Here is a 26,019-nt window from a genome sequence, read left to right as displayed (position 1 = left end):
TAAAGTGACTCCAGTTGGGTAACTTTCTGTAAATGAAGAGCTGCAGCATCTCCCTATGTGAGATGGAGATGTTAACCAAGGGAGCAGGACCTGAAACATCTTCAGGTGTCATAGACGGGAAAAGAGAACTTTCTAGGTGGGACAAGGATTCAGAATACGAGATGAACAAGGGGGACTACAAGCCCAGAGGCGCTGAACTCACTACCATGCCAGCGCTTGTCAACCTCACCTTTATCTGAGACTTTGCCAACGCCCTTTTGTGCCAAAGAGGAAAAAGGCCAAATCATTTTGTATGAGTGGAATTAGTCCTGCTGACATTACAGAAAAAATAATTCTAAGTTTACAAGCTCTTAGCGGAAGAGATTCTTGAAGGGGTTATGCCTCAGGGAGAGCATAGTCCAACATGCTGTAAAATCTGCCATTGCCTCAGTCCAGAAATGACTACCAGGAAAGGTAGGAAGGCTTGGGAAAGGGACATCAAAATTTGGAAAGCAGATATAGTCTTCTTTAAATAATACACATTCCTTTTTCCAATACCAGGAACTCATTACAACATGCTTACCTTTTTGGGAAGGTGCAGTATTTACTGGGTTCTGAAAAACTATTTCAGACAAAGATCAGATTAAATCTTAGGACACTGTGCCAGTATTGCACAAAGCAGAGCACCAAGGTCATTACCAATTCAAGGACACACAGTGGGAGGGGAGCCAGGCCAGTTCACATTTCACACAGGTGTGCTGAGAACCTGCCACAGGTAGGAGGATAATGTTGTTCCCACTCATTCTCAAGGAACTATTACCAAGATCCAAAAGGCAGGTGTGCAGGCTCCCAGTGGGGGAGCCTCCCACCTCCCTACCACTGATCCACAAACAAATCATAAACTATTAGTGTGAGCACCATACCTAGATAGCCAGTCCCCTCAGAGGATCATTAACACAACAGTGGCTGATCCTACCAACATTTGGCAGACAGCAGAGCACTGTTCTTCAATATTAACTATCGGTTCTGATCCAAGCAGTGAATACCATAAAATGTCTGAACTGCTTGTATCTCTGGACAACATCTTTTAAAAGCTCAAAGAGCCCCTAATAAGCAAGGAGTATTCACTGACCACTTATTAGGCACTGTAAAACACGGAGTATATGAGAAAAATATAAACACAAGCCCTGCCTTCAAAGAGCATTAAATATAATTGAGAATGCAATGCAATGGCAAGGAAAAACCAGAGGACCACATAAGAGAGGCCATTATGCCCAATGCTATGCATTAATGCATAAAGATAAAGTTTGGAAATAAAGAGGGGTCACTGGGTTATCACTGGAGTAACAGGGAAAACATTGAAAAGGTGGTGGGACCTGGATTTGGTCTAGAAAAATGGAGTACTTGGAAAGGCCGGGGGAGCAAGACAGACTCAAGGCCTAAAGGAAAGATGGCCGACTCACGGAGAAAACCTAGAAAAGACTTTGGGCCTTTGGGGTTCATGGGGAGAAAAGAAATGAAGGTGAGCATATACAAGGAAGTCAGGTGCAGGAGGACCTAGCCCAAGAGGAGAAGTGTTGATGTCTGTTGCTACAGGAAGCAGGGAGCTCTTGGCAGCTTCACAGCAGAAGACTGACATGCTGACGGTGGTAATTAGAGAAAATTAATCTTGTATGATGGATGCCCCAAAGACCAAGTGCTCTGTCAGGCCTTTCCTACTTCAAGGAACTGAGGCACTGGATTAGACAGGAAAAACTGGGAAGGCAGGAAACCAAGAGACGTTTCAAGGAAACAGTAACAAGACTTGGTGACAGCTTAGGAAAAGGGTCCAAGGAAAGAAAATATCACCACCAGAGAGAGGGGCCCAGGGTGAAGGGAGCTCTCTGTACCAGGACTCAGCCCCACGCCCACTGTGCGACCCAACATGTCCCCTAACCTCTCTGGGCCTCAGTTTTCTCCTCTGCTAAAGGGACAGGAGGCGAGAAGGACGGGATAATAAGGTCCTTCCCAGCTCCGATGTCCTAGGGGGACTGTGACACTGGGAGAACAAGGACCCGGCAAAAGGAGATGATGAATTTGGCTTTCACGTATCATACACAATAAGGGATATTTGGTTTAGATGAGCCTCGCTTGAAATAAACTGAAGTAAGAGTACCATGGACTTGAAAAATTTTTAAGAAATTTAATAAATCAAGAATAATGTTGCCTTTTTAGTAAAAATCTGGTCAAGTTGAAAGCCATTGCACTAGATCGAGTTTCTAATCTAAACAAACTGCAAATTACAGCATCAGGTTATTTCTCATTAAAAAACCTGCTTTCAAGTAATTACCTTGAAAAATTTTAAGAAATTGTTTTTCACACAGCAATACATAATTGCTTTATAGTAATCCCATAATTGGGGTATATGTGTGATGGGTAGGGGACAGGTAAACTGACAATTTGTAGTAGGAGTGAGGGGAGAAAAGTTGACAATCGGGACCAAGTGGCAGGAAGCTAAAATGAAAACAACTCTGAAATATGATATTTTAGACTTGGGCTTGTTAAAAAAAAAAAAGATAATCACATTTATTTTTGTCTATATTAGAATATATGTGCAGTTGGCTTAAAACACTAATGATACCAAAAAGTTAGGTTAGCTACGGCCTATTTAAAATGCAACTATTGCTAATACTTATGACATCATGAACTACTTGAAGGCAAAGGCCTCCTCTTCCTCTTTATAATCCCTCTCTGCCTGGCCATGTGTGTGCACACAGTGGGTACTCAACAAATTGTTATTAGATGAAAGATTCTGACCGTTCAGAAAAAAATTTTCCAAGCATCACAGTTACATCATAAAATCTTTTAGGACATTGCCAAAGACTCATAAATGTAGCATTTTTGCAACATTAGGCATTAATGGAGAGATCTTGTTTTCACTACCTTGTAAGTCAAAAGAAGATGCTGTTATCATCAATGATAACTAGTATTTACGAAGCACTATTTTGTGCCAGAACCTTGATTTAATACTTTACGAGGATTATCATTTAATCCTCAAGACCAACCCATAAGGAAGAGGTGCTATAAGGCTCACCATTCGCAGATGATAATCTGAGGCTCAGAAAAGCCCAAGGCCACACAGCTAGTAATTGAAAGCCATCAAAAAGCTGCCAGGACCCTCTGCTCCTTTAACTCCAACTTTTAACTTCTCATGACTCACCGAACAGAAGAATGAATCCTTCAGTGCAGTCCTATAGCCTGGTGTAAAATAAAAGTGATAACAAGACACTCCAGGCCACTTTCAGAGCAGCAGTAAGAGTTCCATGGCTTGGAGATGCACATGCTGTCACTCTTCCAGTACAAGGTCAGAGGACAGCACATTCACCGTCAATATCTCGGGGTTACATTTATTCTCTCAGAACTCCCTCTGTCACCTGTCAGTCACCTACCTCACCACAGTAAATGATAAGTGACCTGGGCTGCCTCTTGTGGGTGCTGTTGCAAGCAGGCATTGGGTATGGGAAGCCTAGAGCCTAGCCAAGTGGAGTCACCTCCTCGAGAACTCCTGCAAGCTTAGATAGGATCTCAAAGAGTCTGCTAATAATATACTACTTGGAAACTTACCAATTATTAGCCAGTACATGATCAATAAACACTGACTGATAGCAAGACTATTCTTCTGGGACAGGCGGTAAACTCTGTTGACAGAATAACCAGCTAGATCAACAGTGCTCTAAAGGTAATAAAATACCTCACAATGAAGCAGGAACCACGATATGCAAACTTCTAAACTAGCACACAGTCATCATGTGGGCTGAATATCCTTCTGATCTATTTTCCAAAAGTGTAAAGGAAGAGAACTTGGAGCACAGATACCAAATGGTTCATCCCAGGGGCTAGGAGACAGCTACGAGAGGCTGCTGGCCAGGGTCTACATTTCCTAGCCCCACAGTACCTGTGGGGGCCAAGTGGCTGGGTTGTGACCACTGAATGAGAGAGGGAATGAGTGCATCACCCCTAGGCCTGCCTCAGGAACGCCTCCCATGGCCGAGCCCCGACTCTCGCCTCCCTTGTTTGCTAGCTGGATACTAGAGCCCATGGCAACCTGGAAAGGGGAGGGGGAAAAATTCCCATCAGCCTGTGTCCCTGACCAATCGTGTGGTCAAGAACCCCCAGGGCCCCCTCATCCTCGCCTCACACTACCTCATATGAGAAAAAATTAAACTTCTATTGCCAACCTCAACCCCCGTGGCTTATCTGTTACACAAGCTAGTGTTATCCAGTCAAACCCATAAAAATCCAAAGTGTGGTTTTTATGATCCATTGGGGTCAAACTTCCTATAACAATCACAATGTAGAGACAATTGGCCCGATGTTCAGGAAGTCTAGCCCTGCAATTACTAGCTAGATGTACTGGAACAGGTCACTTGAAACTCTGAGCTGAGTTTTAGTCAATGAGTCTAAAATTATAATGGAATTCAATATGACACTGCAGTTATGTAATATGATTTTAACAGCTTTATTGAGAGAGAATCCACACACCATACACTCACCCATTTAAGATGTACAGTGCAATGATTTTTAGCATATTCACAGGGTTGTGAGACCATCACCATTACCAACTTTAGAACATTTTCATAATTCCAAAAAGAAACCCTATACTCATTAATAGTCACTCCCCATTTACTCCCAAAGCTCCAACCCACTAATCTACTTTCTGTCTATAGATCTGCCAATTCTGGATATTTCATATAAATGAACTCATACAACATGTGGCCTTTTGTGAGTAGCTTCTTTCACTTAGCATAACGTTTTCAAGGTTCATCCATGGTCTAGGATGTACTAGTACTGCAATCCTTTTTATTGCTGAATAATAGTCCACTGTATGGATATATCACATTTTATTTATCCATTTATCAGTTTACAGACATCTGCATTATTTCCACTTTTTGGTTATTATGAATAATGCTGCTATAAACGTCAAGTACAAGTTTTTTCATGGACATATGTTCTCATTTCTCTTGGATATATACCTAGGAGTGGAATTGCTGGATCATAACGTAACTCTATGTTGAACCTTTTTAGCAATTTCCAGACTGTTTTCCAAAGCAGCTGTAACATTTTACATTCCCACCAGTAGTGTATGAGGATTCTAATCTCCCTACCTCCTTGCCAACACTTAGCTGTCTTTTTGATTATAGCCATCCTAGTAGATGCAAAGTGGCATCTCATTACAGTTTTGATTTTCATTTCTCTGAGGATTAATGATATTGAGCATCTTTTTATGTGCTTATTGCCCATCTGTATATCTTCTGTAGAGTAATATCTATTCAAATCAATTGCCCAAGTTTTGGTTGAGTTGTCTTTTTATAGTTGAGTTATAAGAGTTTAGCATACAAATTTCTTTTCAGATGTATGATTTGAAAATATTTCTCCATTCTTTGTATTGTCTTTTCACTTTCTTGATGGTGTCTTTTGAAGAACAAAAAATTTTAAATTTTGACAAAGTCCCATTTATCCATTCCTTTGTTGCTTGGACTTTTGGTGTGATGTCTAAGAAAGCACTGCCTAACTGAAGGTCACAAATATTTACCTACGTTTTGTTCTAAGAGCTTTACAGTTTTAACTCTTGCATTTAGGCCTTTGATCCATATTGAGGTATTTTTTTGTATATGGTGAGAGGTAAGGATCCAAATTCATTCTTTTGCATGTGGATTCCCAGTTGTCCTAGCACCATTTGTTGAAGAGCCTACATTTTCTCTTACTAAAATGTCTTAGCACCCTTGTTGAAAATCACTCAGAATTGGCCTGTATCTCCTCACGCTGTCCTTGCATTTACTGCTTCTTCCCTGTCGCTTCCACTGATTACTCCTCCTAAACCACAACACCAAGACGTGACTGTCTCATCCCAGAGCCAAAGTTGAAGCTCTTCTTAACGAGCATCTCAAGGTTGTTGGAGAACTTCATCTTCCTTCCTTCCCAGGGTGGAGGGACTAATTCCTACTAGTATTGCTTATTCTTTCTCCTCTCTGCAGGGAAAATGTGGATCACTTATCAGGCACGGAGAAACTAAATGGAAGGAAAAGGAATTTCCTTTTTATCATTCAAGTGGTCTCTCTTCAACCTTTTTTTGGAGTTGAAGTGGTTTCCATGAGTATCTCTATGTGTAAACGTACAAGGTCTGATCAAAGAGAGACCAGCAGAAGAAGGGGAAGGGAGCAGATGCTGAGAGAAGGGTGAAGGAGAGAGAAAGGTGAAATTTTTCCAATTATAGGTCAAAGCCAAAAAGAAAAATAATTAATGTCATTTTGTCTTGCAAGAGACAAAAAAAAGAAACTCATAAAAATCCTGAGACAAATGATCCATTTTACGGTGCTACTTTGCGCCTTGCAGAGCATATGCAAGTTGTTTCGCTGTGGCATTTGCTATCTGAGTTGTTATTCAGGAAATCACCAACTATAAATCTTGGTCTCTATCATGCAGCGCAGTACGGAATCAACGTCCCAAAAGTAGAACTCCTGGCCAAAAAACAGAAAGTGTGTTTTTTCTGCACAAACCCTGTTTTAATGCAGTGCCCTGTTCCCTGAACTTTCAAGTATTACAATTTCTCTCCCTAAATGTTTTGAAAATCAGCATATGAAATATTTTACAAAAGAATAAAAACAAAGACCAGACATTTTTATACATACAGTGTAATTGGTCACTTTTTGCGCCCAGAGGAAGTACAATGTCGGAAGGACTACATTAAGCTCTCATGGTAACCTTTCCATTCGCTGGAGGCTGATGTAAAACACTGTCACCGCGATTCTATCACTTTATTAGCTCAGGGAAACAGGGATGTAGAAAAACATACACTGCACAACTGACGTGGGCATCCGTGGACCCCTATCCTTCTCTCATACAAAATTCATTTGGTTCACTCTAAGAAAATGACATGAAATGTTAAAATAATGCTAATTATTTTCTTTAAAACACAGACATACAATACTATGAAAAGAATCAATGTATGACTCCAAGACCTAACAGGAACGGAGCGTACTTCTGAGGACTTCTTTCTTACTCTCCTCTTTAGGAGGGAGACAATATAGGAGGGAATCTGTTGAGTTTGGCAAGCACTTCACAAACTGTGTTCCACAGAATATTGGCTTAGTGAGATGCTAATAGTGTCCTGGGAGTACTAAGGGGACCAAGTACGTTTAGAAAATGTTGCATTCCATGTCCTCTCTCGAGGATTCATAAGTTGCCTTAACATCCGGAAAGCTCCGAGAATTCCTCAAGTAGGAACCAAGTTTGATTTCTTTTAACCCCATGTTTCCCCAATTTTTGACCACAGAACTCTATTTTTCCCCAGAACCCTTGGTAACATTTCCTATAATGAAATGGCAGGCAACTGACCGAAGCAGTACAATTTGGGGACTAAAATCCGTCCCTGGGGTGATACTCTCAAGGTTCAAATCCTAGTTCCAGCACAATACCAGTGATTTCTCTGTAAAATGAGGCTATTTAAAGTATCTGCCCCTGGAGGGCTGTTGTAAGGAGTAAACAGGAATCCATGTAACATGTGTAGCTCTGTGCCTGGCACACAGGAAGACGCCAGCAAACAGTGACCACAATTATCATTAGCATGTCCAAGTTTGAGTCTGGCCTAGTCCCTCATCAGACGTGTAACCTCAACAGATTAATCAATTAACCCAGTTAATATTTTTGAGCATCTGGTACTTTCCAGACACTGTTCCAACTGGTGAATCAGGCAAAGCCCCTCAGTTTACTGAGCAGTGAGTCGCAGATTCTCACCGCCATTAGGACGCCACTAGCTCAAAGCGGTTTTGAGGATTACAGGAGATGGCACCTGTACAGAGAGCTGGCACCTGGAAGCCACTCCTATAGTTCCCTCCTCTTTAAACAAACAAATTTTTCAAAGAATCTTTTTGGGTGAATTATTTCTTAGAGAAGGACATTTAGCACATTAATGTTATCCTGCTTCCTCTATGTTCCCTTCGACATGGGATAAGGAAGAAGTAGAAATAAGCAGAAGAGCCTGAGGCACTGATGGATATAAGAAGGCCTGCAAACTTTGTAGCCCAATTTGTAACAGGTTGGATTAGTTTTTGAAAATTATTTTGAAATAAACTTTGAAAAAAATTGAAAATTATTCCACAGAATGCACTGTTGCTCAAATACCTGCTCTATTCATAATTCTTCCTAACTCCAGGCACCAATCAGATATTTACTGTACTTCTATTTCAGTTTGGCCCAATTAATCATCTACTTGGGATGTATTATACAGATAATATGACATGCCTGGAGAGATAGCTAGCCTGGCATATACAAATACACAAACGCAAAGATGACATTTACATGTGCTAAGATTTCTACATAGGCAGACATTGCATAAAGCAATGAGTCTATAAAACAACAAAAAATTAAAAAAACCCAAAACATACACTTGTTTTGTTTTTTTACAGCTTTAGTGCATAGTTGGGTATCCTAGTTGTTAGTTTAGTTCTCTATGTGAGCCGCCACCACAGTGTGACAACTGACAGACGAGTGGCGTGGTTCCACGACCAGAAATGAACCCAGGCCGTGGCAGTGAGCGCTGAATCTTAACCACTAGACCACTGGGGCTGGCTCAGCATGCATTTGTTGTTAAGGTTACTGTGCACATTAAGCAAAAGGCTGGTCCTAAGCTTCAACATTTGGTTGGGAGGGGAGAGACAATATCTAATATGTTCAATATCACGGTTTTTGGCTGATATCTTAGATGACTTGGTTCAAGTGTTAAATATTTAATAGGTTTAATAATACCTTGACTTAAATTTTTTTCTGAAATAATACTCCTATACTGGAAAAAACAAAAAGTTAAGTGTACACAGGATAGTCAACACTTCAGTGGGGATTAAAGAAATATATATGCCTGAAGAGAAATGTTTAAATAGGAAAATATGGATCCTTGGCGACTTTGGTATCCGGGCAACCAGGGTGTGAATGGGAGGAGCCACAAGTCCCACCTCCCTGGAATCTTCCCATGTTTTATGTCCTCTACTGGTTCCAATTTATGTGCCTGTAGGTTCTCAGCTGTACAACCTTCTCCCCATTATGTTCGAACAGTTATAAACTATTGGTACAAACTTTCTGGAAAGCAATCTGATGATAAAAAAGTAAATAATTACTGCACTCCTATTAAGTTTAGGGCATAGGTGCTTTATAAAATTTCATTTACTCTTCCCAGAACCTAATGAGATATCATCTTCATTAAAAAAAATAAGGAGTCAGACATCAATAAAGATGAAATATCTTGTCCAAGATTATATCAGTGGAAAAACCAAAATTTGAACCCAAATATCACTCTGAACTCTGCACATTAACCACCACACTATATTGCTTCTTGAAAGAAAACATCAGGAAACTTAAAATACCACCCAGATATTTTACTTTATGAATATAGCTTAATAAACACAGTTATGGTCCAAGATTTTTGTGCAACACAAAAACTGGAAAAAACCTAAGTGTCTAACAAAATCATATTTATCCATTGGATAGAAGGTTATATAGCTGCTTATTTTCATAGAATATTTAAGAAAATGGAAAAATATTGGCAATAAATTAAGAGAAAAGAACCAAATGCAAAATTATACAAGAATTTTATTTCTAAAATTACATATATTTAAATGTACACAGACTAGAAAACATATAGCAAAGTATTAACAGTAGTTTTCCTTTGTAATCATTTTAGTGAGGTTCTTATCTTTTCCTGTATCTTAATTTTTTTATCATAAGCCTGTATTATTTTCAATAATAGATAATAACGAAATACAGTGTACGTATTCTACCAACGTACGAAAAGCAAGAGCTTGTTTGCTGATGACACCTAACATTTGAGCCAAAATGGAGACTTGTGGTAGCAAACACTAAAAGAATCGTGATAAAAACTGGGGTAACAGGAACAAAGGGGAAAATGGTAGTTTGTGGTTGAGTCTAGTTGGTGACAGGGGAGGGAAGCAGGAGAGACAAAAAGAAAACACTCTCAACTTTTTTTTTTAAAGTGTGCTGTTTGAGACACCTCATCAGTATGACTCCCTCTTAAGGACAATGTTAAGTATATGTATCTTTTCACATACCTCTAACCATGTCAACAGCCTGGCTCTAAGGCTTGGAAAGTGAAAGAGGAATTGTTATTAACCAAGACATACAATAAATGAAAATCAACAAATCAAGAATGTGGCCCGGGGCCGGCCCGGTGGCACAAACGGTTATGCGCGTGCTCCGCTGCGGCGGCCCGGGGTTCACCGGTTCGGATCCTGGGTGCGCACCGATGCACCGCTTGGCAAGCCATGCTGTGGCGGTGTCCCATATAAAGTGGAGGAAGATGGGCACAGATGTTAGTCCAGGGCCAATCTTCCTCAGCAAAAAAGAGGAGAATTGGCAGATGTTAGCTCAGGGCCGATCTTCCTCACACAAAAAAGAATGCGGCCCAGACCATCCTTGCTGCCTAAAGTAAAATGCAGGAAGAGAGAGAGAAATTGAAGAAGGAATTGTTAAGCAAAAATGAACAAGAACTTGAAGATTTGGAAAATTCTCAGCCTATCCATATTGCAAAAAATGAGCAAGTGTGTTCTGGGGAGAACGCAAAGGGCGGGGCTGGACAGTCAGTGCATCGAGAGTGTGACTCTGGATCTAATCAGCCATCTCAGCAGAAGGCAGGAACAGAGATGGGTTATAGCAGCAGAAACCCTGCCAGCTTAGACTCAAGGGGACAGAGCCACCAAAAATGAAAGAAGCTGTCAGACTTCTGGGATTCTAGGGGATGGGACAGTAGAGCTACCTGGCTGTGGAACAGGTCATCCATGAAGATAAGGGAAGAATGACCCTGAAGGTGATTTAGAGATTGACAAGGCTGCCACTCCCACCACAGGCTCAGACTCTGTCTCCTCCTTGGTTTCAGTGGGCCAGGCTGCCTCCCCCGTGGTGGGCTGGAAGGACAGAGCATCAAGTGGATTACTCTCAAGCCTTAAAATCTAATGGAATTTGCCCTGTAAGTTTTGGACTTGCCTGGGATCCATGACCCCTTTCTTCTTTCCAATTTCTCCCTTTTGGAATGGGAATGTCTATCGCACAGCTATCCCACCACTGTATTTTGGAAGCACCTAACTTGCCTGGTTTTACAGGTTCACAGCTGGAGAGGATTTTTTGCCTCAGGATTAATCATACCTCAAGTCTCACCCACATTTGCCTTAGAGATTTGGGACTTAGAATTGACACTAGAATGTGTTAAGATTTTAGGTTTCTGAGATATAGATGAATGCATTTTGTATATGAGAAGGACACAAATTTTGGGGTCCAAAGGGCAGAATGATGTGGGCAGAACTGTGTCCCTTCCAAATTCATATGTTGAAGTCCTAACCTGTAGTATCTCAGAATGTGACAGTCTTCAGAGCAGCGGCCTTTAAGACATGATTAAGTTAAAATGAGGCCACGTTGGTAGGCCCTAATCCTATGACTGATGTACTTAAGAGGAGATTAGGACAGACAGAGAGAGACACACCAGGGCTGTGCTCACACAGAAGGAAAACTGTTGAGGACACAGGGAGAAGGCAGCCATCAACAAGTCAAGGAGAGAGGCCTCAGGAGAAACCAATCCCACCGACATCTTGATCTGGGACTTCCAGCCTCCAGAACTGTGAGAAAATAAATTTGTGTTGTTTAAGCCACTCAGTTTGTGGTATTTTGTTATGGCAGCCCAAGCAAATAATACACCAGCTAAAACATCGAAACTCATCATCCTCTAAAACCCCTTCCCCAATTTTATTTCCCTTCATTGGGTTTATTACTACCTGGCAGATTATATCATTTGTGTGTTTGGCGGACTCACCTACTCGGAATGTAGACTCCGTAAGAGCAAAGACCTTGTTTGTCTTTGGGAGGCATATAGGACAATGGTTAAAAGCAGAAACCCCAGAGCCAGACACTTGGGATTAAAACCAAGCTCTGCCACCCACCAGTTGTCTGCCTGGGGGAACTGACTTAGCTCGTCTTGTCTTGGTTTCCCAATCTGTAAATTGGGGATAATAATAGCACTGCTTCAGAGGGTGGTTGTGAGTTAATGGAAAAAAAGCTTGAGAAGAGTGCCTGGTACATAATAAGCACCTGTAGTGGCAGCTGTCGTAGCTTTCATTGCTCACTGCTCCACCTAGGACCACTCTCTGCCCAACTGCCAGCATAATTCACTGTTCCCATCCTTCTTCAGCACTATTTGTCTAGCTGGCTCCTGCCATATACACGTCCACGGGGCAGCAACTAAGCCAGCATTTTACTCCACCAAACATGCCTTCTCCTCTCGTCACCATCTTACCATTCCCTTAGCTAATTCAAGCCATCTCCATCTCCCAACCCCCTGCCAATACACACACACACGCTACTGCATTACACAAGCTATAGACTTAAATGGCATTTAGTAGGGGCTACGCAAATATTTATATATGTTCATGAGCCAGGTTTCCATTACAGTCATGTGTCGCTTAAGGACGAGAATAAGTTCTGAGAAATGCATCGTTAGGTAATTTCGTCATCATATGAACATCATAGAGTGACGACGCAAACCTAGATGGTACAGCCTACTACATAGCTAAGCTGGATGGTGCTAATCTTATGGGACCACCGCAACATACGTGGTCCGTTGTTGACCGAAACATCATTATGCAGCATATGACTATATAATGGGGCTCCCACAATACTGATGATGCGAACCACAAACTATTGCAGCTTCCATTTGCTTAGCACATTGCCCAGTACTTAGCAGATACTGGGCACTTACGTGAGTGTATTCTCACACTACTTGATGAGATGGGTACTTTTCCCCTTTAACACAGAAGGAAAGTGGCTCAGAGAGTTAAGTAACTTGCTCAAGGTCACACAGCCAATAAGCAGAGATTTCAATCCAGGTTGTCACCTCCACAGCACCCATGTCCACCACACTCCAGTCTGCTCTGACAAATTGCTTAAGATGAACATGGTGAACAGGGCTTAAGCTCACTTCCTAGGAATGTTAAGTTTTAACAGTCTTAAGCAGAAACTCTCAGTGAAGCCGTCTTTACAACTAAAATAAGCCAGCTCAGATCTTCATAGACCCTGTTTTCCCAAAGCAAGGTGTACCTGTGCTTTAATACAAGATGCAGAGAACATACTCTCTGGGAGTGGCCAAAGAGGCTGCTGTCACTTTCAGAGGTGTCTTTGGGATGCAGCTGAGCACTGGACTTTGGGTTCCTGAAAACCCGGCTTCAAACTTGGTTCTGCAACTTATTAGTCGTGATTACCCTGGTGTGTAACCATCTCCCTGGGCCGCAATTTCCCCTTTCAGAAAATTGGGTACAAACCAGCTACCTCAAAGAAGTCAAGAGAATTAAAACAAATGCCATGTGTCGAGTCACCTGGTAAAAAAAAAGTACCCAGTATGCACCAGGTGTTCAAGAATCAATTGTTCACAAAAAGGAAGAAAAAGGAGGTAGGCAGGTGAGCACCAGTTCAAAGTATAATGTTCTGAAAGACCCACCAGATACCATGGGTTCTCCACGGAGCGTCTGTCCTGTGCACCTAGGCAGGCTGGCCACACTGACCTGAACAGGTGAGATCCACAATCCTCTGGGGGAGAGTGGTGGGGCATAGACACCCTGCAGGAAAACCAGCAGATCAAAGTGCCGTGGAGAACTGAACTCAAGAACTGGACTCTGCCTCCCTGGCTTCCCTAGAACTTGCTACAGGTGAGATAAGGCTGTACTGCTCATTTGCAGTGCAAAGCGCCTTCCATTATGCAAGACAACCATGAGCTGGGGTTCCAAGGAAGAGTCAAGAAGAAAGAACCGAAAGTACTCGGCAGCAGTTTCCTGGCAAATCAACACTCATCTGAGGCTTCCGCATAAATTTTGGCCTAAATAACAACTGAAAACTTGATGAGGCAGATTCTCCTTCCTGGGTTTGTCTGAATTGTGCACATGATCTAACCACAAAATCATCACTGTGCTTGCATTTTTAAACATTTCTTTGCCCCAATATAGGCAAGAAAACGAAAGCAGCAAGTTTAAAAAGATCGTTGTAAACTTACCTAATTTGCCACAATTCCTTCCTATCCTCAACTCTCCTTTTTACAGCTCTTTCCTACTTCCTAACCAAATTTTCAATATGGAATCGCTAAATAATGGACATTCTAGAACACCAAGAGAATGCCATAGCTCAAGCCAGGCCACATTTCAAAACACAAGAAACATAACTGGTAAAAGCTGCACCCAGCACAGGTTTCCTTCCTTCTCTTCCTCCCCTTAAACTGCAGGCATCTTGTGGTCAAAGTTAGCCCTTTCTTGGAGATGAAGAATAAGGCAGGGCTATGAAGACTGATTCTTCTAGAGTCTAAAGGACCGAAAAGAGTAGCTCTCAGCAGGTAGCACTGAAGTAACAGCACAAGAAGGCGCTACTGGAAGGTGTAACTGAGAAATTGAGAGCCCCTTCCTCCTCTAGCCACAGCCTTCACCCAGCCCTTATTGATTCCCCCACCCCCACTACCAGCTGTACCAAGGAAGTGACAAACGGGGACTCACTAGATGCCATCAATCATCGTCACTAAGAGGATAACGAAAAGAATCCAACATATATTCTTGCAAATGCCTCCCCTCTCCACTCCTCCTCCTCTTCATGGGGACACAATCTTGATAAGCAGCAAGCCCCTTTTCAGTAGTGCTCCAGTGGAACTGTATGACGAGCAGACAGGAGAAGCATCCCAAGCACCATTCTTTTTCACACGTGTGTCCATATTTACAGTTCACAGTTCACACACTCCTCAGCCCAGACTGAAGCAGAGCTGCTCACTAACTGGCTACTGACAATCCAGACCACAGAGCGTGGAAGGACTGAGGATTAAACCAGTGCCATGCTTGTGCCAGCAGGGACGGCGGAGTAGAAAGGATGCACAATACAGGTAGCAGATGGTACTCTGCACCTCATTCTGAAGACTGAGAACCTACAGTTCCTTATTTCTCTGCTGACCATCACGACACTCGATAAATCAATTTCTATGGCAACAGCTCTAAGTATAACACTCTGAAAATAAAAGAAGGATGTTTTAATGGAAGACAGACATTGCATTCATTTCTGGGAACATAGTGAGAGGCAGAATGTGGCAACTCGCAACATTAGCCAGAGAACTCCATAATCCCTAGTGCATATCTATTCTGGCTAAATAATATGAGAACAAAACAACAACAAAAGCCCAACCATATGCACGAAGATATTAATTACAGTGATATTAAAAAACAAACAACTTAAAAGTTGTTTCACAAAAGAGATTGTGAAGTTACGGTGCATAATATAGATGAAATATTATGCAGTCATTAAAATCTATGAAGACACTCCACAAAATGGAGGAAGACTGATGTAGTAAAGTGAATAAAACAATAAAACAAATGTACATACACTTTTTGCTATATCAAGTGTGTCCATATATATAAAAGTTAGAAAAGTTGATACACTAGGTTGGTGGAATTCTAAGGTTTCCTAAATTTGTTTTACATGTTTGTGACGAATAAAAAGTAAGGTAAAAGAAAAATTGCAGTAAAAGTCACCACAATTGCTTCAGCTATCTTCAGAATCTCAATTCTGCCACACGAGCATAGGTAGCAACGAACTAGACGCACACTTAGCAACAAGGATGGAATTTTCAGATCCTAGTGAAAAAAAAACTAAGAAACAGAAGCAGACAGTCATAGCATTTGCATAAATTAAAAATACTTACATACATGACAAGATACATGACAAGAATACATACAGACCTAAGTGATACACTTCATACATATCCGAATGGACGCCTATGGGAGGGAGGGGACCAGGGATAAAGGAAGTAACTCTTTGGGGGTCCAGCACAAACCAGCGGCCACCATGTGACCAGTGTGACTGTCAGCCATACCCTGAGGGGTGGCATTGGCTCAGCCTTTACACCTGAGGTCCTCAAGGAGGGCCAGTTGCGGTTTTACGATTTTGTAGTAAATTGCTACAATTTCAGAGAGCTAAACATTTCCTCTCCAGGACATGTTCCATGCTCCCAAATGGCCATTTTGTTCTGTCCCATATTCTAATTTTCCTTTGGTTTAAAGCAAGATTAAAAGACTGCAGGAAATTATCATTACCAAAAAATATTTAATCATGTTGCCAATTGTGTATACAATTGTGTTACAAAATTGTATAACAATTATAGAGTAATACGTGTATATGTATATAATTGCATGTGCATAGTTATATGTAGTTATACAACCATACATAATTATTCAGAAACGATCCCTTGTAAGCTACAAAAGAAACTAGCAAGAGTGGCTACCTCCAGGGAAGGAACTGGGTAGGAGGAAGACAGTTTCCACGGAGTACTCTCTTTTGGAGCTTTTACATTTTGTACCATGTATACATATGACCAAATAAAAATTTTAAAGCACTTAATTAAGCAACTACCCACTCGGTAAACACAATATTACAAAATAAGCTTAAGTAAAATGTTCCAATTACACCTGAACCAGTAAGAATCTACCCGAGTCATCCTCTCGAAGCGCCACACAGGTTTCCCTTGACTAGATCCGCTTCCTCCCAGGTCCTTCTCACCAGGCTCAACCAGCAACAGCTCGCCAGGCGGCAGCATTTGCTGCTGGCCCTGCTGTACTTCCTCGATTTGATATGTAGGTTAATAATTAATTAGAGCCCTGCCACTCAGAATATCTTCCCAGGACCAAAGGCAGCTGGGGACTGCTGCCTCTGTCAAATGTTCCCACCCTGGAGTCTCTACTTTTCTTGGCTCTAGATGCCCCTGTGATCCGAAGGCAGGAGCCCCTGGGGACTTCAGAATCCCTACACCTTTACAAGATGGCATGTTAAAAAGTTTTTTAAACTAAGGTCCTTTTCTTAGAAGTCGGTTTCTTTACTGTCTGCTAGCTCTTGGGTCAGAACAGCAGCCACCTGGGTGGAGTGGCCATCAAAGCACGAAGTGGAAGGAGAGGGGGCCGCAGGCCAGCACTGCCTTGGCCCAGCTAGAAAGTGGTGCCTGGGAACCTGCCCAGATAGCATGTTCTGGAACTGGGCACCCTAGTTCACACCCACAGTGAATTCCCACGAAGAAAGCCCTTGAGATGTGTAAGAATTTCCAGACAGATAATTAAGTACCATTTCACTTGTCTAACAATTTCATCATTGTTCTGTATTGAAATAGACATTAGGAACAGAGAAAACTTTTTTCTGTGACAAACTCTTACAGAGGGGGGCAATGCAAGTCCACGTGAATAAAAAGCAATCTTATCCCACCCACCTTGGGGAAGAAGTGACAGACCAGTGGAGCTTTTAGGGGGGAAGGGTAAGAAGAAGCCAGAAAACAAACTTCTATGTAGTAAGAAAATCAAAATTCGAACTCTATGGCTAAATACTATGTCCGGTTAGGAAAAAGATGACACACAGGAAAAAAGTGATGGACACAAAAAGAAATTGCCTAGAAAGCAGGAGGCAAACTCACCGCTGAGACACACACACCATGGCTCCCTCCCGACAGGAAGCACAAATCATGGGGACTAACTTAGTGACTGACAAGGAGGTTTCCAGCTCGGTTGCCTGGACAAATGACCGAGAGAAGTTCGGAGAAGAAACCTAGAGAGTGGAGGCGGGTCTGCCTAAAGAAACTGGCCATGACATCCCATTCTTCTACCACCACCATCACGTTCCCTTAAATGTTTCCCCTTCAAAGAAGTCATCATTGACCACACAGAGAGAGACAGGCTGAAAACCACAAGGAGAGTCACATGAAGCTTCTAGAGAACAGGAGCCAGTTATAAGAGAACACTATTACACCCTTGTGTTCTCAGGTTTCAGGAAGTGTGGCTTGACTGACGGTAGAGCCAGCTCTGCGCAGTAACAAATCATGCTGGGAGTGCGTTCTGGGCCCGGCTTGGGTTTCACAATGCCTCCATTTCATGGCTGCAAGGCAGTCACACCTAACACCTTCCAGTCCTGATTATGTGTAAGACACAGGATCTGAAGTCGACCAATTATCATCTTTACAATCTAAATATCTACAGACATCGCTAACTGCATTTCCAGACCACAGACATAAACTATGTTTATATCTTGAGCCATCATTCTAGCACATACACAGAATATTAAACGGATGGGTACACAAATACAAAGCTAGCCCCCACATATGGGAAGAGCAGGTTTCTCGATATGATCACTGGTGGACAAGAACAAGCAGGAACTCAGAATTGGGGGGCAACACTCTTAAGAGCCACAGAGCCAGGCTGCAGCAGAGGGAGAAGAGAGTACATGTGCCTCATGCACATACAGAAACACGATTTCAAATGTTCCCGCTAAGAAGAAACACTCAAATTTAAAGTGACTTTTAACCAGTAGGGACCAGTCTGTTGGCAAGACCTGTCCCCAAGGGGCTTGAGGTATGCAAGGACAGATGACAAAGAGATTTCAGATTTCATCGGGAGAGAAAGTGTCAGCGGAGGTATTAAGTAACTAGGTACAGCAGAAGTATTAGTCACTTCTAATCACCTAATTTATTAACAAATTGGGATAAATCCAGACTAACTTGAGCCTCAGGAAATCCACTCTAGTGGGCTTACAAACAGAGGCCTCAGGGGCAAGGCAGGCCCTGGCTAGGAGAGGACTGTGGGTGACTGGGCTCCAGCCCACTGCTGCCTTGTGGGAATGGGGACCTCTGGGGCCCTTCAGGATTTCCTAAGCGGTAAATCCAGGCTTTTAAGAGCTCTTCTGATTTTTACGTGCTCAGAACTAATTTAAAAATAGTTAAACACTCTGCATGTCGAATGAAATACATCTTAAACTTATACTACATTTCAAAGGGAAGTAAAAATGTGCCCTGTAATTAAGTTTTCAGATGGGTAACAGTCCGCCGTGAACGTACAGGGGTAACAGCTGCTCTTTCTCAGCACATTCTTGAAAAGTAGAGCTTTATTTATTTTTTTTGCTGAGGAAGATTTGCCCTGAGCTAACATCTGCGCCACTCTTCCTCTAGTTTTTAGTATGCGGGCCGCCAGCACAGCATGGCTGCTAACAGAGTGGTGTAGGTCCACACCCAGCAACCACACCCAGGCTGCCGAAGTGGAGTGTGCTGAACTTAACCACTAGGCCACCAGGGCTGGCCCAAAAAGTAGAGCTTTTAGAGGGGGAAAAAAAAACAAATGGCAAGGCACTATATTTGCATAATTATTAAATTTATGATAAAAAATACATTAGGAGAAGCTGCATAAAAGTAAAATTGGGACATTAATCAAACCACCACGAGACATCACCTCACAGCCATGAGGATGGCTATTCAAAAAATACACAGAAAAAAACAAATGTCAGTGAAAAGACAGGTAAATTGAAACCCTCATGTATTACTTGTGGGAATGTAAAATGGTGCAGCCACTGTGGAAAAACAGTTGGGTGGTTCCCCAAAAAGTTAAATGTAGAATTCCATATGATCCAACAATTTTACTTTTGGGTATATACCCAAAAGAATTGAAAGCAGGGACTCAAACAGCTAGTTGTACACCCACGTTCACAGCAGCATTATTCACAACAGCCAAAAGGCAGAAGCAACTCAAATGTCCATCAACAGATGAACAGAATGTGCTATATACCCATACAGTAGATTATTATTCAACCTTAAAAATAAAAATCTGATATATGCCACAACATGGATGAACCTTGAAGACACCATGCTAAATGAAACACATAAAACAGACAAATACTGTATGGTTCCACTTATAGGAGGTACCTAGAACAGTGAAAATCATAGACACAGAAAGTAGGATGGTGGATGCCAGGGGCTGGGGGCAGGGAGGAAAGGGGAGTTAGTATTTAACGGGTAGAGTTTCAGTTTTGCAAGATAAAAATGTTCTGGAGATGGATAGTGGTGATGGTTGCACAACATTGTACATGTACTTAATGCCACTCAACTGTACACTTAAAAATAGTTCAAGTGGTAAATTTTCTGTTATACATATGTGTTACCACACAAACAAAAAAAAAAAAGAATAGCAGGCATATACATAGAGGAGGTGGTCAAAAGGAAGTGCCTTTTTGACCTGCTGGCTTTCTCAGCAACCAGTACAGGAACAAGGAGCTCCCCTCCCCAACCACCACCTCTTAGATCTTACAGCCCGGCGATGGCGACCCTGAGGACGTCTGTGCCTATAGGCATCTTGTTGCTCTACAGGAATCTTCCACAGGGCCACCGTGTATGACTGTACAGGTGGCACACTGTACACAGGATCCTGGCCCAGGGTACCAGCCTGTGCTCCACTGGCCAGGCTCTGTGCCTGCAGGAGGAGGTGCCTTTTCCTTCTCACAAAGGCACTATGGGCTAGTGGTGGCCCCGCACTTCCCCACCCTCAAATAGGTCTTCTCTTCTAACTCCCTATTTCTGTTCAGGATACGCTCTCTTCCCATTGATCCTAGATTGAAACTGCAACGTCCCAATCAGCTATTATCAACTCTGCTCCTCTCCCCTTCCTCCCTCCTCTCCACTCCCAATGCCACTTAACCTGTTCAGGCCCTCTGAACTCTGGTCTGGACTTGGACCTCTGAGCTAGTGCTCCCTACCTCCAGCATCCCCTCCCCAGACAACCCAGTCTACGAGCTGCTGCCAGATTAACTTTCCCCAAGTAGGGCTCACCATTTCACTCACACACCTCCAGTGGTTCCTTTTCCTCTCCTGCACGTGTTGAAAAAGTGAACAATGAAGTAGCTTGCTCACACCTAATCGTCAACTTTACTAAAGTGAGACTGTCATTTATTTTGCTTGTCCCTTTCTTAGGTGAGTGTGAAGCAGCAGAAACCGACCTAGCCAATCTTTCCAGCAGAACACACCTTTATACTTCCAAGTTGCCAGCAAGGAGTCAGAAGACGGAAACTGAAGAAAACCTGGAGACCCTTGGACTTCCTATCCCTACAGCCAATTAAAATGATGTCTGCCTCAGTTCTGGAGGCTGGAAAGTCCACAATCAGGGTGCCAGCATGGTCGGGTGAGGACCCTCTTCCTGGTTCACAGCCAGCACCTTCTCGCCTGGTCCTCACATGGCAGGAGGGGCCAGGGAACTCTGTGGGGGTCTCTTTTATAAGAGCACTAATCCCATTCATGAGGGCTCCACTCTCAGGAACTAATCATCTCCTAAAACCATCACATCAGGCATTAGGATCTCAACATGTGAATTTTGGGAGGACACAAACATTCACACCATAGCACAGAGTCCCTACAGCACCTTCCTAAAGTGAGATATATTTTAAGCCTACAACTCAAATCCTACACAACTACCAGTAAGTACTAACCTGGTTCTGCAGGAAAGAATGCACAGGAAGACTATCCCAGGACTAGATGGCAGGTATTTAAAAAAAGAGAATATTACTAATATGAAGATATAGTTGGGTGGGATTTTTTTCTTACTCTTAGAATTACAGCCAAGGCCCAAAGCCGAGGACAATGGTGTTAAGTACACTGAGCCATAAACACATAGGGACAGACACTGCTCCCTATTGCTTACCAAGAAGTCGCAGCAACAGTTCCACTAGCTGATCACAGCCCCTCCCTCCAACCAGCCGCCCTGGAAAGGAGAATGGTTGATGCTGGCTTTGTGGAAAGGGCAAGTTTCTAGTACAGTTACTACCTGCTTTCCCAGCAAGTTAGGAGCATGGGAGGGGTTCTACGATAATCTCTAGGGCAGTCTGGGGTACCTGCAAGAAGGAGAAATGGGCATCCTGTTCCTTGTCTGGCTGCTGGCTGAGCTGCAGAACCCATAGGCCCAGCTGGGCTGGCACTGCAGCAGAAGTGAGCATGTTAGGAGTTGGGAGAACTTGGCATCCACAATCTGGACTGTGGGGACACCCATAAACAGACTGGCACCCATTTCTGAGCTAGAGATTTGGAAGGTGGGAGGTCCACTGGAGGAGCCTCATGCAAGGAGAGCTTAGAGGGATCCAGGGGGGAATATTCTCACTCCATTCCAGTTCTTTATGAGCCCTGGACAGAGTGCAAGGGGACCCCAGTAGTGTGCACAGTTCCTTTGGCAGGAGTGTCGAGGACAGAGGGGCAGGAGCCCTAGGGCTCGGCAGCTGCTGGGCCAGGCAACAGGACACTGACTCCAGGGAGGAGCTGGGAGCACAAATGGGGCATGAACACCCAGAAAAGCCAAAGGGAGACACTGCGCCCCTCTGAACAGATCCTGCGCAGAGGAGCCACAGCCCCAGGAGAGCCTCACACACTAACTGCTCACAGACCTCCAGCATCAGAGTGAGCCAGATGGACACACCTCCTCACCACCAACTACAACTTGCCCAGTTAAATAACCTGTTTCCTGTCATGGGAGGAGCTAGAGCTCAGAGGAGAGAGTAGGAGGCTTGAACTGGATAGGAGATTAGGAGTTTTAGAAAGATGAAGGCATTATAGAATATGTCCAATATATCATCCAGGAACTGGAACGGGGGATTTACAGAGCACAGTTGTAAGCACTGCCTGGGGAGAATTAAAGTCATTTCACGCTGTTATCCCCCACAAATTGAGTGAAACTCCTCCCAGCCACACTAACGGTACAGTTAAATAGACATAAATCACAAACTTTCCCTAAATAAATGTGAGTAGTTGAAAAACAACAGTACAGTAGGAATATATTCTAGCTTGAGGCAGGCTACAGTCAGCTGTGGGCCCCTCACGGTCACTCTCCAAGGAACAGGCTTCAGTGAAAGGCCTCTGCCAACCCCCACTGCCCTGGGAAGAAAAGGGGCAGAGGTCAAACCTCGCCCCCTCTCCTAGGTGCTATTCCAGGTAAATTAACAGGTAGGCAACACCCACCATGTAGCAGGCAATACACCAGCTCCTTTGCTCAAGAGCTGTGCAAGGTAGTGGTAGTACCCCCATATCACAGAGGTCACTTAATCTAAGTGTTACAGCAATGGTCGAAATGATGGGACCAGGATTCCAAATAAGCCCGGCTCTAAACCCAGTCCATGGTGGTTCTGCCCTACCACGCCAAAGAGCAGAGAGGGGCAAGATGAACCCAAAGGAGAGCGACAAAAGTCCAGATGATTTTAGAATTGGCAGCTGCTCACCAGCAGTTTAAAAATGTAAACAATTTTATTTACATTTTCAAATCTATAAAATCTGGCATTGTGATAGGTTATTATCAATATAAAAACTGAGTCAATATGTCCACCCCCTTCCTGAGTAACTCGCACAAAGGAACACCACCAGTACTGGACAAGGGCAGCCTGACCTTTAGCAGAAAGACAAAAGCACTATTGAGGAAAAAAAACACAAAAAACGAGTTCTGAACAGAATGCACCAGAACTCAAACTTGCCAAGCTGTCTGCACTTTGGAATTTCGCAGTGTTTAATGTCAACTGTCCAGAACCGGTCTTGTGGGTCTCTCTGAAAGAATACTTTAATACACTATCCCTACCCAGCTCGAGAGGTAGCATTTTAGGTAATTAAAAATCCCTGGAAACCGCTGCACAGCACACGACTCAGGAAAGGCCTTTATTAACCTTTTAAAAGCATTAACCAGAGTACTTATCTTAACCAAATTATCTCAGCAGCCAGTCTCCTTGCTGGTTGAATCATTACGCAAATATCAGGGCTCTGAGTCACTGAAAATTGCTGCAAGGGACTTACTTGGTTTAGTGAGCACCAGATCTTTTTCCTAGAAATGTAAGTTATGCTGTAAAAGGTGTTCTTAAACTTTGCCCTCAAGATATCTCCAGTACGGAGCTCACCAAGAGAACTCACTACAAATAAGAATGAGCGTCCAGTTTCAGATCTCAAACTGCCAAATTCCACAGTCACTATTCTTCCCTCTGTGATATTAGCAGGTAAAAATACATATATACATTATGCTTTCAATTTTCAGAGTTCAAGAAGTTTAAACTTTTCATACCTCCTATGAAAAGCTCTGTGAGTTCTCTGAGCCATTTTCTTGAGGCACAAAATAAATGGAGAAGAGTCCTAACACTTAAAATTGAGATGAAAAGCTATGTCTCATTAATTCCTTAAAAAAAAAAAAAAAAAAAAAGCACACAATTTGACAGTAAACTTTTGCCCAAACCAGTGTTCCCCAAAACTATTCAAGAATATGTTCTCAGAAAGCTAGTTAAATGGGTACGTATTGGTAGGGAATAGTTCTAAGGAACAGATTTAAAGTTAACCGTATTCCCTTCTCTTAGTTATGTTTTTGTCCACCATAGCCAATAAAAACAAGAAATAATAAAAAAAACATTCTCTCGATTTCCACCATCATCCTTATTTACCTCGCCTGGTCACAATACTTACTTTCAATTTGGCTTTCAACCCTGTCTACAGTTGATCAATCACCACTAGTAAGGTTAACAGCAGCTTTGAGCTAAGGAATAGTATCAGCTGAACACAAGCTTGCTTCAGTCTTTGCCCCTCTGCCCACGCCACAGGAATCCCAGCCTTATACTGGAACGGGCAGAGAGAAGCTTCTTGGGGACTAACCCAAGTCATTCCATCACAGAGACCCGGAGCAACCTCTACGGCAGTCACATGGACTCCACATTTGGTTTAATGCTCTCCTGTCACCATCTTGAAATTCTTAACTTTTGAACAAGGGGTCCCACATTTTCATTCTTCAGTGGGCCCTGCAAATTTTGTAACTGGTCCTGCACAGATCTGATTTTTTAAAACGGCACTGAGGTTAAAAAAAAAAAAAAAGTTTTATTTTATACCATACTTGTAACTTACAGGGCTTTTATTCTACCTTAGAAAACACAGACGCCAATATTTTTATATTTTCCAATCCAATCAAGGTAAAGTACTAAAGTACCCTTCACCTGGATCACTGCAAAAGGTTTCTAACTGTTTGTTCTGGGTCCCTCTTGCCCACTACCAGTCTGTCTTCACACAGCCAAAGTTCTTGTCCAGTACAAAGCTGATCCTGTCACTCGGCTTAAAACCCTTCAATGGCATCCAGTGCCCTCAGCACCAGGCCCAAAGCCTTCACCTGCCCACAAGGCTCTGAGCTCCAGCCCCCCCTGCTGCTTGGTCTCACAGGCCTTTCAGCTTCTAGAAAGTGCCACACTCTCCCTTCCCCCCAATAGCCTTTGCACTTGCCATCCTCTCTGCCCAAAGGACAAATATTTCAACCTGTCTATGTCCAAAGGTTTAGATAAAATCAGGGAAAAGTCCTGGATTCAAACTGACAGTCATTATTGGCTTTAATTTTGTGAAAGAAACACAAGAGGAGTTTACAAAGGCTTACAATTCTTAGTAAATATGTTTTTCACTTACACTATGCCTTGAGCTACTTTCCCAATGGTGAGGACAATGAGTCTCAATCTAACCATGAAACCCAGGACGATGACGAGGCGATACAGGGAATATCAGCTTTAAAGTTTTTCAGATCAGGTTCATTAGGCCTTAAAGGCATCATTATGATCTTCCCCAACCTCTTAAATACAACGTTCGCTAACAACTTGGAAGAGTTTTGGGAAAACAAACTGAAAAGTATTAATGGGACCTCACCGAAGAAGACACACAGATGGCAAGTAAACATACGAAAAGATGCTCCACATCCTATGTCATCAAGGAAATGCAAATTAAAACAACAATGAGATACCATTGCACATGCATTAGAATGACCAAAATCTGGAACACTGACAACATCAGATTTCAGCCAGGATGTGGAGCAACAGGAACTTGCATTCTTTGCTGGCGGGAAAGCAAAACGGTACAGTCACTTGGGAAGACAATTTGGCAGTTTCACACAAAACTAAACATACTCTTACCATACGATCCAGCAATCACACCCCTTTGGTATATTTACCCAAAGGTGTTGAAAATTTACATCCACACAAAAACCTGCACAGGGATGTTTATAGCAGATTTATTCATAATTGCCACAACTTGGAAGCAACCAACATGACCTTCAGTAGGTGAATGGATAAATAAACTGTGGTACATCCAGAGAAGGAATTCAATGCTAAAAAGAAACGTGCTCTCAAGCCATGAAAAGACATGGAAGAAAGTTAAAT

The 26,019-nt window shown here is 42.7% G+C and overlaps 1 protein-coding gene across 1 annotated transcript in view; it reads right to left on the bottom strand.

Annotated features, from left to right (window-relative positions):
- Positions 1-26,019, bottom strand: part of IQGAP2 (IQ motif containing GTPase activating protein 2) — a 261,521-nt gene that overhangs the window by 127,301 nt on the left and 108,201 nt on the right. The gene's annotated exons all lie outside the window — the stretch shown is intronic.

The sequence above is a fragment of the Diceros bicornis genome, chromosome 1, assembly GCF_020826845.1.
Source record: "Diceros bicornis minor isolate mBicDic1 chromosome 1, mDicBic1.mat.cur, whole genome shotgun sequence".
In the NCBI taxonomy this organism is placed as follows: domain Eukaryota; kingdom Metazoa; phylum Chordata; class Mammalia; order Perissodactyla; family Rhinocerotidae; genus Diceros; species Diceros bicornis.
This window is presented reverse-complemented; position numbering and strand designations above follow the sequence as displayed.